Source organism: Myotis davidii, unplaced genomic scaffold, assembly GCF_000327345.1.
Source record: "Myotis davidii unplaced genomic scaffold, ASM32734v1 scaffold259, whole genome shotgun sequence".
In the NCBI taxonomy this organism is placed as follows: domain Eukaryota; kingdom Metazoa; phylum Chordata; class Mammalia; order Chiroptera; family Vespertilionidae; genus Myotis; species Myotis davidii.
The window spans coordinates 6,329,213-6,337,485 of NW_006292687.1; the positions used below are offsets into that span (position 1 = coordinate 6,329,213).

The following is an 8,273-nucleotide window of genomic DNA, read 5'->3' on the forward strand; positions in this document are numbered from 1 at the left end:
ACCCGCCGCCTCCCCGACCTCCGTGGCCTGGACCCGCTGCGCCCGTCTGGACCTGCTCCTTGCCCGGCTCTTAGGGGCCAGGCACAGAGCAGTGGTCACCCCGAGAAACAGTCATGGCCATCCCCCTGACGCAGAGCCAACGGAGCAGAGTGAGGGGACCGTTCTGAGAAGTGGGGGGGCCCTGGGCCTGCGCCCGGGTTTGCCACATGGCACGCTCAGGGCTGGGAGCGTTTGGGGTGCAGAGTAGGGCCTGTGGGGAGCTGTAGCCCTCTGTGGGGCCTCCCTGGCTCCCCCTTCCCCAGCTCTCCTGCCTGGACACTTGATCCCCTCCCCCCTCCAATTCCCCATAGCTCAGCCTGGAGAAGAGGAATAGGACTTTTCAAAGGGAACTTTACAAAACCGGAGAGGACAGAAGCTGAGGATAGTGATGCTGTACCCCGGGCCATTTCCCTGCCTGCTGTACGAGGCCAGGATGGGTGGGAAGTCGTCACCCTTTCTGCTCAGTCTGGGTCCTGCCTTGAGCTGGAGACACCGTGGGCCACTCCTCTAATGGGCCACCTGTGCCCCTGAGTGAAGCGGCTGCCTGGGAAAGTGGGGAGGGAGGAGCTATGCCAGGACACCCAGAGTCCCCTTTCAGCCTGCTTGCCCATGGCTGTGAGCTCCAGCAGGGTCCGCACATTTCTCAGGCCAGAGACAGGCTGTGCAGCCCGCTTCCCCCCATCCCTTCGGCAGTGCTGTGCCCCCAGTGTGACCGGCAAGAGTCCTTGTCCGAAGCAGGGGAGAGAGACAATAAACAATGACGTATGATCAGAGTAAATTCCATAGTGCGCCAGAATTGTTGGCCACGGTTAAATCAGGTAGGCAGGGTAGGCCATCTACCAGAGAGAGTGACATTCAAGTGGAGACTCCAAGAAAGGGAGGCAGGTTCTGAAGGAGTTTCTCCAGGAATCTAAGAGGAAGAAAACAGAGACAGGAAGAATGGGCGAAATTGTGGGCAAGGCCAGGTCTACAGCCAGAACCTCAAGTCCCTGTCCCACTAAGTTCACAACAGGAGCTGGGCCCCACGGTGAGGTGGTTCTGGGTTGGAGGACACTGAGTATCATGTCTGACTCCAGTGGGAGTCCTGTCCCTCCTGCATCCTGGGGTCCTGCACAGGGTCTGCTCTGAGTGTTGGGACACAGGGCTTTGGGTCTGGCTTGCATGGGGCTGGCCTTCCCTGGCTAGAGCCCCGCTGTGCTTAGGGCCAGCATCCGAATGGCTATGGCCTGGCCATCATTTCCTCACCCCATGAGCTGGAGCCTCCCTGGCCTGATTCAAGCTCCCCCATGCTGGCCAGTGACCCTGTGCAGCCACAGGGCTGCACTCTCAGAGGCTCTTCAGGAGGGCACCCGGGAAGTCCCCCAGCAGGCAGACACGCTGTTCCCTCGTGAAGAGAGCAGTTGGCCCCTTAGGGATTGAATGAGTGTGTGTCTGTGTGTCAGGGCCAAGTGTGTGTGAGATGTGAGTGTATGAGAAAGTTCCCTGGATTGACCTTTAAGGAGGAGGGTCTGTGTGACATGCAGGTTTGGATCCCCAGCACCTAGGACAGTGCCAGGCACTGAAGGGCAGTTGGAGGAAAGCTGGGGGCAGGAGCAGAGCAGAGTCTGAGGAGTGGGTACCTTTCAGTGCTCAGGACCACGGGGTAGGGGGAAAGAGAGGTCTCCAGGGGACCCCTTAGTTGTTCTTGCATAGCCCACATCTGATGGCTGCCCTCCTCCATTCTGAGGCCTCTCCTCCCGCCCAAAGGGACCTGCCAGTTAGATATCCTGGGTGGGTCTCAGGGCTGTCTTCCGGAAGGGGGTGGTATTGCAGGGAGGGTGGCATGTCCGGACTTGGAGGTTATGCAATGGGCCCTGGTCTATGTGAGCAAGAATCCAGGTTGGCCGGGCAGGGGCTTGGGAGGAAGAGGGGCTGGGAGTTGTTCTGTGAAGGCAGAGCTGGAGCTGGGTTTGGGCTTAAAATAGTCACCTCTCAGCTGCTTTGCAGCTTGTCCACAATGACATTTCACGATCCCAAGCTTCTCTTCCGCCTTCCCTTGAAGGAAAACAAAGCTGAAAGTGGAAGTCAGCTGGGCTGCGTGTAGAAGCCTGGTGGGTGGGGAACCCTGCAGATAAACCTGATGCTTGAGTGCCAAAGGCGAGGGGGCTGGGGAGCAAGGCTAAGGGTAACCATGACAAGGGGATAGAACTGGGGATCCCACCCTGGGCCAGCATCCCTGGGTGGGGGCAAAGGATCGTGAAATGGTGAGAAAACAACTCAAAGTGAAGAGAAGGGAATCCAGCCTCAGCCACCTAGGGCTCTGCCTGTAAAGAAGGCAGGCCAGGGCTGTGCGATGGTCAGCCAGCAAGGCTGTATGGGGTGGGCTGAGGTTGTAAAGGGATGGAGAAGGAGGAGGGGGATTAGGGGAGGTCAGCAGAGCAAAAGTGACAGCAGCAGAGAGAGATCTGGGGCCACAGCACTCCCTTTCTGAGGGACTGTCCTTGTATCACCTGCCCTGCAGGGCGCCCTGCAGTCTTCCGCCCAGCCTTATCCTGCTGCAGCTGCAGAGCCTCCTAAAGGCTCCCTGTGCCCAGAGCAGCCTCCCTTTGGCCACATGGGCCTCCCAGGGAGCAAAGCTCAGGGTGGGAGGTGATCGGGACATGATTAGTGCCAGGGCATGTGTATAGATTTCTAGGAACGTTGATGTGATTTCCTCTAAACTGAAAACTCAGGGTATTCCTGTTCTGAGGAAAGAGGGTTGAGGCAGAGCGGAAGGGGACAGGATTATAACATCATGCAGTGGGTTCGCTTGTAGTGGAGGCTCTCTTCCCTGGGGACGGTGGCCCGGGTGGGCCCTGAAGGGTGGGAGGGCCGAGTTGCTGCCAGTGTGGACTGTACTGCGGCAGCAAAGTATCTCATGGATGGACCTCATGGGTCCAACAGCCACCTTAGCCAGCCTCTGACCTACCTGGCCATCAGGTCACCTGATAGGCTCCCCCTGCTGGTCCACAGGCTGAAGCCACAGGAGGCTGGGGAGGTGAGGAGAGCCCGGCACCTGGGGGAGAGAGAAAGAATCAAGGGTGATAGAAAGCAGAAACGTGCTGCCGAGCTGCTTGCCAGCCAAGGTGGTTTTAAGGGGCTGTTTTATTTTTTTCTGGCCCCCTCGCCAAACTGCCCCCGCCCCCACCCCCCTTCCCAACGCATGATGGATGCCCTCAGTGGCCCCGTGTGAGGTCCTGCTGCTGTTCACAGTGTACCATGTGTCTGCATAAACAACCGTGCGTGTATGTGTGTGTGTTGATGTGCCCATGTCGTCCGTCTGCCGCTTCCTCCATCCTTTGAGTTCTTTTCAGTTCTCTTATGATTTGACTGCTGTTCTCTCATCTGAGCTGTTAGATTGACGCTGTGGTCTGGTGCTGTATAAATATTTTTCCTTTTAATTTTGTTTTAACTTCTTCCTTGCCCTCCTTCACCCTCCACACTATATACTACTATGTCATACTTTCTCACATATGTATATATATGTATGCAAAACACCAATCTCTCTCTCTCTCTCTCCATATATAAATATATATATATAAATCTTTTCTTCTTTTGTCATTCAATCAAATTCCAACAACCCAACCAGAGCCAGTCAAATCCACCACAGTCTCGCGCTGAGCTAGGAATAAAGTTCACGTAATCACATGAGAGTGGAGAAAACAGTCCCCCATCCGTAAGTTCAAATCAACTCAAAGTTCACAGTGTGACATGATGGCGTCATGTAACAAGGCTAAGAATCGGTTGCATGACAATTGCCGTCAAGTTTCGTGGAGGTGCTGTGATTGGAGCGTTTTTCTTGGATGTTGTATCAGTTGATGATTGGCCAGTCATGATCACACGTGCATTCTCTTGACTTTTGTGCTGCCACGATCTTTTTTGCTGTGCTCATTTTTGTTTCGTTCTTGGTGCTTGCAGTGGTTTTACTTTCTGTTGTTTGGTTTTTCTTGTTCAGCGTTTTTTATGCTTCTCTAGATGTCACATAGAGAAAAAAACAAAACAAAAGCACAAAAAAATTAGTAAAAATAAAGATGAATTCCTGAATTATCGAACATGGGATCATTTAACTGTGCAAACCATTATCTTTTTCTTAAAAAAAAATAAGGAAAACATCTTAAAAATATGCGTGGTTGATTTACTTGCACTTGAAAATATTGTGATTTTATTTTTTTCTAGAAATTTGGGGGCCTTTTTCAATTGACACTTTCCCTGGGTCTGGTCTTTTTCCAGTTAGGCCATTTTAAATCTCACTTCAAAAGGAAAACCAAAAAAAAAAAAAAAATCTCTATAGTAACAGAATGATAAAAAAAAAAAAATTCTAAACCAAAAAACTAGAGTACAAAGCCAGAGGCCTCTGAGAGAGAGCCTGTTAACAATTGTAAGGTTTGTATTTTAGCCACTTCTGCTAAATTAAATGTGGGCAGGGGACCCGGGGGCCCGGGGTGTCGGGAGGGCTTTTTGGTTGGTTTTGAAAAAGCAAAATGCACCTTTTTGTTTACAACTGAAAAAGGGTCCTTGACAAGTGTTTTTTAATTTTATTATTATTTTATTTGGTGTTGTAATTGTTTAGACTGCTGTGTACGGTTTGCTGTTTGTTGAATCAACAGTGTGAAAACCTGCCAGCATGGATTGATATACGCATGACGTGGGCCCCTCCACCGGGGGCTTTGCAGTTCTAACTCTCTTGGTGTAACCAGTCACCCCCATGTATAAGTGGAAGCTGCTTGCTAGAATGGAGATGAGTCTCATTTGTTAATTCACAGTGATTAAGCATTCTCCTTCTGATTCTAGTCAGATCATGATTTTTTTCTTAAAAGCAAAACAAAATGCCAAAAAGCCACCATTCAAAACGAAATCAAGAACTGAGTTATGTTTGATGATTAAGTCCGTTCTAACTTCTTTTAGGTTCTCCCATCCACCCCTTGAATATCTGAATTTCCTCTAAATTCCCTGGCATGATTGAGAAAAACATTAAGTGTGTGTATATGTGTGTATCTATGCATATACATACACACATATTCATGTATATCCACATATGTGCAGGTGAATATATTCTACACATATATCCAGATATACATATATATATACACGTAGCCTCGCAAATAGTTACTGACCTTGGGAAAGGAGTGGTTGGTGGAAACTGGGCAAGGATTCAGCAAAATTCATGTCATGGATCTTTCTGCCTTTTCCTCAAGTCGGGGAGGAGTGGGGCTGGGCTGCTAGATTGTGCTATCTTGTTTGCTAGGCTTCTGTATACATATTGTATCTGGGATAGACCCCTCAGAGATCAGTTTAATTATGAATTCATATCCCACAGTCCCAAATTCATCCCTTAGACTGAGCCCTCCCCCAATCTAGAACTCTGAAGGAACCTGAATCAAGACCCCTTCCCACAACCTTCACGACTAGACCTCTCAGTGGTTTCTTGCTCTGAAGAGAAGAGTCAATTTCTTCTTTATGTATCATGATCATGACTAATTCTCATCCTGGTCCTTCCCTCCCTCCTGCCACCCCCAGAACCCCCCTCTCCCCCCGCCCCAGGCAGGCTCCTTTTGGTGTTTGGATGCATTTTGTGTTTCCTCTCTGTGCTTAATCAGCCCTGATTTTCTTCATTTTAGGGCAGGATGCTGAACGGGCTACATTAAAAAACAAACCTCTCTCTCTCTCTATTTATAAATGAGAACTGTTGGATGACACCTTTGACATATCAGCCAATACCAAGCAAGCTGAGGACTCCAGACACTCTGTGACTGTAACATTTCTTCAAGGGAAGTATAGCGTCTATGGAGTTCAGAGGGCACGTGTTTGGGGAAAATACATATGACATAAAGAAGAAGAAGATGAAGAAAAATTGAGAAAAAAAACATACAAAAAAGGCAACTTTTAAAACAAAATAACTTGAGACCAGATGGGGAGGCTGAAGGGCTGGGAACTGGAAAGAGACGCTGCGCTGCTTACCGATCCCCGGGGCTTTCCAGCCCGTGGGCGCCTGCGGCAGGCTGGGGCGAGCGGTGTGCGGGGCCTGGTCCCCAGGGGCGGCTGGGAGGCCGCCACGGAGCATCTCTATCTGTCATTCCTTTAGCTATTTAGGGACCAAAGGACCAAACTTTTTATTGCAGATGTGTAGCTCTATGTCAAACAGGGGGAACGGAGGAGCACCTCCTTCCTGCCTCCTGGCTGTTCTCGAAACAGCTTAGAGCGATTCTATGAAAAATATAAGAAAAAAGTAAAAAAAAAAAACACAAAAAACACAAAAACACAAAAAAAGGAAAAATAATGCTTAAATGCTTTTAAAACAGCAAGATAATAGTTCTTTGATACTTCGAGAGGCGCTTTGATTACCCTCATTCAAGTCTTAGACACTTTCCTATGGTTTTCTGTATTATATGTCTGGATGGAGCTGTTAAGAGGAACAAATTGGTGGATATTTGGGGAAAGCAGCAAAAATATTAAAGCTCCTTAACTGTAAAGTGTGAGAAAACGAGGGGAAAAAAGGGACTCACAAGGCAAGAGAATTGTTGTGAAAAGTCTGTAAATGCTTCTAACTCTTCCCCCCTCTTACAAACATAATAGTTGTACAGAATTTTAAAAAGGAGAAGTTTAAAATACCTATATAATAGAAGAAAAATTAGAGGAAAGCAAAAAATAAAAAAATAATAAAAAAGGAAAAAAAAAACTTATAGAAGTTAGCATTACTGCTAAAATCCCAGATGTTGTAGGACTGTACTTTTGTAGAGTTTAGACTGAGCATCAATCCCTTCTCCCCGCGAGTGAGTGCTGTCCGATGATGACACCATTGACCCCGAGGGCCAGGCCGATGGCCCAGACCTACGGGCTCCTGGCTGCCCACCGCCTGGAGGCCGCGCCAGGGCAGGAAGGCCCAGCCGCCCTCACCTCGCTTCGCCGGAGCTGTGCGCTCGTCGCTCTCCGAAAGCCCTGGACCTTTGCTTCACTCGCCTTCCATGCTTGCTCCAGAGACTTTCCGGGCAAGGGGACCTGGGAACTTTCATCTTAAAACAACTAAACAACACACACACACACACACACACACACACACAATACCTTAAACAAGAGAGAGAAAAAAAAACAATCTTTGAAGAATTTCTGAAACTGTTTACAAGGAATTTTGAAAAACAGGGATGTTTAAATGATGCCGGCTCTGTTTTTCTGTAAATAAATTTGCATATTTTGTAGGACTTTTAATTGTAATGATAGAGAAAAAAACAAGGAAAACTATTTAATGAAAGCACGATATTTATCTTTGGTAAATGACTTTAGAGCAGTTAAAAAAAGACATTGCTTAAAAAAAAACTCAGAATCAGAAAAGCGCTGATTTATTTAAGAACGCGTATATTTTAAAGGATAACATATTTATTATAATTTATTTGCGCCATTGGGAAGACTTGCTTTGGTATTTGCCCTGTTACCCTCCTCACTGACGTCAGGTCAGCGTGAGGCCAGGGGGCGTGTGGACCTACCATGTTTTTCCTGTTTTGTTTTAGCTGGTTCCTCTAGGACCTCCTGCCTTTCCTTTCTTTCTATTTTGTTGGTTATTTATTATTTTTAAACTTTTCTTTTTCTTTCTCTTGGCTCCTCCTTTTAGGATGTCCAGATGTTGTAAACAAAACAAAACAAAACCGCTGCAGTTCAGTACAACTGCTCTTTTCACACTCAACTCCCTAAAACTCCTTGTAACCTTCTGTAACTATTGGATGACGCTTTCTCCAGCTTAGCCCTAAATAAAGCACAGTTTAAAAAAAAAACAAAAAACAAAAAAACACAAGGCTCTTTTTCAGTCTGTGCTTCTCAGAGTCTGGCCAGCTGTGCCTCGGCCCAAGGGGCCTGGGTGCGAAAGAAGCAGGTCAGCCGAGTTCTCCGTTCCAGGTGTGGTTGACCGAGAGGAGGATGAAAACAGGGCTGCGATGTGACTGTGTCGGTTCCAGAAGAGAAACCCTCTGTATAAAAACCACACACCCAGTAACTAATGTATGCCCAGCACATGTGAGAGAGAAAAAAAACCACACACCCAGTAACTAATGTATGCCCAGCACATGTGAGAGAGAATACAATTCATTAACCTCGGGGGGATTCAGGATTCCTGGAAAACTATCAAGTCAGTTTGCACACGATCACGGAGCGGTTGGGGACCCTGCAGCTCATCCATCACCCCTGGTTAAGAACCCTGGTTTGCAGTGTTAAGAAAACCCAAGACACAG

The 8,273-nt window shown here is 48.1% G+C and overlaps 1 long non-coding RNA gene across 1 annotated transcript; it reads left to right on the forward strand.

Moving 5' to 3' along the window:
• The first annotated feature begins 3,561 nt into the window (after window positions 1-3,561).
• On the forward strand, window positions 3,562-7,820 carry LOC107183474. The gene is made up of 2 exons (XR_001514263.1): window positions 3,562-3,733; window positions 5,676-7,820. It is a non-coding gene; the product is annotated as an uncharacterized LOC107183474 (long non-coding RNA).
• The last annotated feature ends 453 nt before the right edge of the window (window positions 7,821-8,273 follow it).